Source organism: Bison bison, unplaced genomic scaffold, assembly GCF_000754665.1.
Source record: "Bison bison bison isolate TAMUID 2011002044 unplaced genomic scaffold, Bison_UMD1.0 scf7180017864101, whole genome shotgun sequence".
Classification (NCBI taxonomy): Eukaryota; Metazoa; Chordata; class Mammalia; order Artiodactyla; family Bovidae; genus Bison; species Bison bison.
This window is the reverse complement of record NW_011494673.1, coordinates 992,666-999,567: the sequence shown is the minus strand read 5'-3', so window position 1 is coordinate 999,567 and position 6,902 is coordinate 992,666. Positions and strand designations below refer to the sequence as shown.

The following is a 6,902-nucleotide window of genomic DNA, read 5'->3' as shown; positions in this document are numbered from 1 at the left end:
TCCGACTCTGTGCGACCCCATAGACGGCAGCCCACCAGGCTCCCCCGTCCCTGGGATTCTCCAGGCAAGAACACTGGAGTGGGCTTCCATTTCCTTCTCCAATGCAGGAAAGTGAAAAGTGAAAGTGAAGTCGCTCAGTCGTGTCCGACTCTTAGCGACCCCATGGACTGCAGCCTACCAGGCTCCTCCATCCATGGGATTTTCCAGAAAAGAGTACTGGAGTGGGGTGCCATTTCCTTCTCCAACAGTTGCAGTAAAAAAAGACAGACAACAGCAAGTATTGTCTAGGAAATGAACAAACTGGAGTCTTTATTCATTGTACCTAGGCAGTTTCTTAAAAATTAAACATGGATTTACAACCCAGTATTTCCCCTCCTGGGAATCTGTCCAAAAGAAATTGAATGTATGTCCACACAGAGACTTGTAAATAAATGTTTATAGCAACATTATTCACAATATCAGAAACTTGGACCAACCCCAAATTCTTTGAAGTGATAAATGGATAAACAAAATGCAGTATTTCTAGAGCAGTGGAACACTATTTAGCAATAAAAAAGAAGTAGTGATGCTACAGCATGAATGCATCTCAGAAGCATTATGCTAAGTGAAGAAGCCAGACAGAAAGGCCACATACTTTATGATTCCATTTATATGACATGTCCAGGCAGGTGAATGTCTAGAGACAAAAAGTAAATTAGTGAATACCTTGGATTGGAGATGGGAATGAGTACTGCAAATGGGCACCAAAGGATCTTTTGGGGATGGAAATATTCTGAAATTGGATTTTGGTGATGGTCATACAGCATTGAATTATATACTTAAGATGGGTGAACTTTATGAAATGTAGATTATACCTCAGTAAAGGTTTAAAACCTGTATGGTCCCAGCAGCATCAGCATCACCAGTGAACTTGTTAGAAATGCAAATTCTCCATGCCAGTAAAGCCAGAACTCTGGACGTGTGTACTTTAACAACCTTCAGCAGACTCTGATGCAGCATTGAGTTTGATAACCACATGAGAATCAAGGAAGGTTAAATGGAGATGTGGGTAGTTTGGGTACAGCTTTACATACATTCAGTCTACCCTGTTACTGTAACTGTAGGAAAGGTTTGAATTAAGGATTGTTGTAATAGAGTTAAAGAAAATTACAGGGCAGTGGGAGTAAAAATAAACTGGCCTTTCATGTTCTTGATATGCCCCTATGAGAAGCTTTATGATTGTGATGTTTGTGTACCACATATATTAGTAAATCCCTGTGTTCTTGTAGACTTGCTGTTACTTAACGAACATAGCATAAACAGGTTCATTTGCCATAACGACAGTGGAAGTTTAGATCCTTGAAAGGAATTATTTCTCCTAAATATTTACACAGTATAATATAGCGGAGCCAGAAATATGCAGTGATCCCAAAAAGTAAAGATCTGACCATAGATAAAGAAGTAAATGGAGCAGCCTGCTGAACTGAATAACTCCTTCTCTCCCTCTGTCTGTTCAGTGGACTTTTGAGAAGCACGATTAGAAAAAGCAGTTAATCTAGAGTCGTCATCTTACACTTGGCGTGTGCTTTCAGGGTTTGTATGTTTTTTCTTTTTTTTTCCCCTGAGCTTTATCTGGGTGGCCAAAAGAAATTCTGAAGTTTTTTGGTTGTCCCAGAAAAGGGTCTTATGATTCAAACTGGAGACTGCTGGTTGGTGAATGTGTTAGGTGAAGTTTGTGGATAAGGTCACCATTAAACGGGGGGTAGGATGACTTCTGCAGAGGTATAAGTTCATGTCAGAGGAAAGGAGGGGTTGGCAGGGTGGGGGTTTGAAGTAGAAACAAACATAAGGAAGGAAAGGAGGAATGAGTAATGGTGTTAAAAATGATAAAATGTGTGTGATTTATTAGTGGAGTTCACTGAGATTGTCAGCAATAGCATTTGGGAGAATATCGGGGAATGTAGCACAAACCATTGTTTTTTCCAAAACTTTATTCAACTATAAGTAAAAAGAACTGAGGTATTAGCTGCTGGTAAAGTATATCTCAGTTTCTGTCTCTCTCTGTAATTATTTTATTTCTCATTGTCTTTTTCTCTTTGCTTCTTTTTTGTTCTTAAAACTTTTAATAATTCAATTGTATTATTCAGCATTATTATTAGCAAAATATTATAACCCTCTAAGTTGGTAATTCTCATTCTGACTTCTGTTATTGGATGGATAATAAAGGAATAATATATCTTGCAATAAGTTACATTCTGAAAAAAGTCTATGCCATAGCAGTCTGAATTCCACATATTTTATTAGTGGATGAATTCCCAAAGATCTGTTTAAGCTTGAAAAAGATAAAAGGCATAAAAAAGAAAAAGTAAACCTCCCTTTGTAAGAAAATGCTAATTAATACTCTTAGATTTATATCTAAATGTAGAATTACATTTGAACAAGAATAAACAAACAGATAATCTGTTATTATATGAGTAAATACAAATTGAATGCCTTAAAATCTGACAGTTTTGAAGTTAACGGCAAGAATCAGGAGAAGCACATTTTTTATGTTTGGGCAGTAAGGATGGTAGGGAGGTTAACATCATGCTTTTTAAATCAGGAGATTTCAAAATGTTGACCAAAGCACAGTTTAATTGTAAAATTAGATGAGTGTTTCTTCCTTGGCTGCTTAGTTTTGGGAACTTGTTTGTGGCGAATGTGAAATGTTTACAGTATTGCTGCAAACAACAGCCTATTCCATGGTTAGTGTTCTGTTCTCTGAGCCTGCTTTTCTAGTCCTGGTACAGTGGGGCTCTTCTCCACGTGCCCAGTGTAAACTCACTTAAGCATCAGGCCTCCTGCTTGGTTGCTCCTGTGACTGTCTTTTCCATGAGCTTCATTTAGTGGTATCGTGCATTACTTGTATCAACTTCATGTTGGACTCAAATGTAGATGGGGGGAGAGGGGGTGGCAAGGAGGTTTTTTTTTTTTTTTTCTTCAAGGGAAACAGAAGACAGTGAAGGGAAGGGAGAAAGAAAATGAAAGGAACACTTGCCCTGGAGAATGGTAGAGACCCATAGTTTCTGCTGGTTCCATTCTTTGTCAGAAACTGCTCTGCCTCGGTAGAGGGGCCCAGCCACCTACAAATGGGGAGAAGCTCTGTGTCTTTGTCCCTCAGTTTGGTGATTGGCTTTCCCCATGACGGCATTTGAAGGTACCAGTGATGTTTGTCATCTTTACCTGTGAATGGCCCACTGACAGCCGTAAAAGTGATTTAAATGTAATTGTTTTGACTCATTGTGGTACATTGTAGCAGCTCAGTGTCATTTTAAACATAAACCAGAATTAGATTCTCCTGTGGCCTGAGTACCATTGTTGAGTGTAGAGGCCAGGAGAGTAGGTAGCTGGTACTTTGAGGAACCCCAAATTCCAAATTACAATTCTGTTTGGAAGTTGCTAATTTGGGTTTGTCCTTTTTAGGTTTCTTTTGTGGGTTAACGGTGTTCATCTGATATGATATGAGACACTGAAGGAAAAGTAGCCCAGAGAATTCTGTATGGTTAAAATTCTGCTTTGTGGATATGATGGGATGTCCATCCCAGGGTACATTCACCCTCTGTTTGGTAGACATTTTAAGTTCTCATAGGCTTATTATGGGTCCTCTGTGTAATTACTCTACCGTTGCTAGACTCATTCTCTTTGGAAAATGCTCATTCTTTGAAAGATAACTCAGAAATTTTCTAAAAAAACTGTGATAGTTGGAGAATTGCTTCTAACTGGTCTTCCACCAGATGGTGCTAGTGTTACATACCTACAGGTAAATTCCTTCGGTGTCCTTGTAATTTTGAGGTTGTGTATTTCTGCTCTATTTCTGTTTCACCATATTTTGCTTTTAGTGTGTGTTTTTTCCACACACTACTTTCCTGGTGTATAACCATGTCACCTCACATCTTTTTTGTGGTAGATAGTGAATTGATTTTGCTGTGGTGATTCACTTGGTGGATTGATTGACTTGGTAGATTGATTCACAGGCCAAGGACTAAGTTATAACTTAAAGACACATAATATATTGTATATTGTAAAATTTTTCATCATGCATTTGCTTTTTGACCTGTATGTACAAATTGAGAGTTATTCTTGACTTTTCTTTTTAGTCACTTGTCTTTCATGTTATAAAACAATATCATATTGTTTGAGGTCTCACAGGAGTCAAGTTTGGAGGTTATTACTAACCAATGATGTTTACCCACATTTAAGTTCAAAATAACTTTCATAATTTTCAAAGAAAATTTGGTTAAAAAGAGTGTTGGATATTATGTGATATCAGATCTCCTGGCCAGATAAACAACGGTCATTTTAAACTTGAATTTTATAAACTTTTTATTTTTACAAATAAATAGTTATTGCAGAAAAATTTAAAGAAACAAAAATTCATTTAAAGGAATAACTGATAGTTAAGCACTGTTAACATTACCATAAATGTTTCTTTTTTCTTTTTATATACCTATATTTTAAAAATATCAAAATTGGTCTTATGTCATAGTTTTATAACCAGCCTTTGCACTTAATGCTTCACAACAATACTCTGATGACAGTATAGTTTTTCATTAAAGAACCCTTTAATGATAGGCATTCTGATTTCAGGTTCTTTCATTCAGAGCCGTGCTATGATTAATAGCACTATTTATTTTTTTGTGTAAATTAAAATTTCTTTCATATAAGTTCCTAAAAACATATTAGCCAGTTCAGAAAGAATGGCTATTTTGTGACTTGATCTTTATTTTCAAGTTACCATCCGAAAAGAGTTTTACAGTTTAAACATCCTTAACAGTGTGGGATCTTGTTTCCTGGCATCCTTAGGATCACCAGATTACCTTAGTTTTTTTTTTTTTTTGGCTACATGCAAGGCTTGAAGGATCTTAGTTCCCTCGACCAGGGATTGAACCCGTGCCCCTTGCAGTGGAAGCACAGAGTCCTCTAACCACTGGACCCCGCAGGGAATTCCCACCTTAGTTTTTAAAGTGACTAGATATTGCTCATTTGAGACTCCCTGAAATGACAATTCATCACTAAATAAAGGAATTTAAAATTGATTTAAAAAAAAATAAGTATTCTTTAAACAGTAAATCCTTATTTATGGTGATTTAGTTTTTGGCCTTGACTCCTATCCCCAAAATACAAACAACTATTCTTTCATACTTCAGAACAGATTACCTCATAGCAAAGCAAATGATTAACTTTTTTAGACACTTTGTCTTACTTGTTAAGAAATTTAAGTCAAGTCATTTACCTACCTTCTTTTCATATAAATGTTTCTCAGTCTGAAAATTTAGAAGAACTTCTTTTAGATAAATTATTTTTAAGACTTTAGTGAAATGAGCTATGCATTTAGCATCAGAACTTTTTAGTACCTTTTTTTTTGGTAGGCAGAAGGAGGGAGGAAAAGGAAACTGCTAGATATTGATAAAACTTAAGAAATTCTAGTATACTTTTGTAAAAATTGAAAACATCAGCTTTTATTAGTTTAAGCAAATATGTCCTGGGTGATTTTTGGTACCTTACTAAATATAAATTTTGTTTTCATTTAAGTAGGTTAACTTTGAATTAAATTTTCTTTTTAACATAGGAAGCATGTGATTTATTTTAAAATAAGAAAAACAGAAAAGCTATTTTCATATCTGGGAAATAAGAAGAGAGAAGGAGACTCATACTGAGGCTTCAAGCAACCTTGTAAATGAATATGAAAACTATTAGCCCAGTAACAAAAAAAAAAAAAACAACAACAACAGCTAGTTTTCCTCTCTCATAAAAGTAATTCTTTTGTCTCAATTTGGCAAAAGGAATTACCACTCTTTTACTATCAGAATGAGTAGTCACTGTAAGAAAAATACTTGCAAGTGTGGCTCTAAAAGATTCATCAATGTACAATTTTTCTTGGTAGAAGAGACTTATAAACTGTGTAGAAATAAATTCTGTGGTCTAAATATATTTTTAAAAATAAATTATATTTATTTTTGTAAATGTTATTTTACAGATTTATGTAACGGCATTGACTTTTACTTGCAATAACAAAAATGAGTGTTTTTCACTTGCAGACTTTTTGTTTAAAACATTTTCAAAGAATTTAAAAGTAAATGCATCTATATTATGGGCATTGCACTTGGTTTTTTAGGTTATGAGTGTGGTTTATATATATATATTTTATTTTTTAATAAAAGACCTAGAAAGACTCTAGTGCTGATTTAGATAAAGTGCTTTAAGAATGATCAGTTTCATTCTAGAGAATTAGCACACTTCTGAAATGTAGTTTTGTATATTTAAAGTTTGAGATACCGTATTATTTATTTACACATTTGTCAAAACAAGCAATTTGAAGGTATTTTAAGTACTGTAATAATCTTAAAACTTTTGAGTTCAGATAGAACTGTGTTAGTTAAATTTCCCCAAAATTATAAATTTTGCTCAAAGTCTTGTCTGTTTTATGGCAAAATAAATAAAATAATCAAATTGCTAAGATTATGAGCCTAATTTGTTTACACCTGAGTGAAATTTGTTTTGTGATATATGATACATATTAAATGTTAGATATCTGGATATTGTGCAAAGTTTACTTTTGCTTTCCTCAAAATATGCTAGAGATAATTGGAATAATTTTTAATAGTTTATTGGGAAACTTCCTAATAAGCAGAGCACCTTGTAAAATCTCACATATAATATCTATCCTTAAACTCTAAATATGAAAGAAAAAAAAGGAAGAGGGCAAATGCTGTAACTTTTGTTCTTAGCAGCTTCTCCTGGAAAAAATCATCACCACTCCCAGCTTGATTTATTTCATTTAATTCTTGCTACATACACTTCTCAGATCCTTATATGTTTTATATTGAAGTAATCAGTGTTGAGGTTTTTCTGTTCATTTAATTATTTAAGCGTCCTGATCTGTG

The 6,902-nt window shown here is 34.5% G+C and overlaps 1 protein-coding gene across 1 annotated transcript in view; it reads left to right on the top strand.

Moving 5' to 3' along the window:
• The window catches only part of SRBD1 (S1 RNA binding domain 1), a 251,450-nt gene that overhangs the window by 140,934 nt on the left and 103,614 nt on the right, over positions 1-6,902 (top strand). The gene's annotated exons all lie outside the window — the stretch shown is intronic.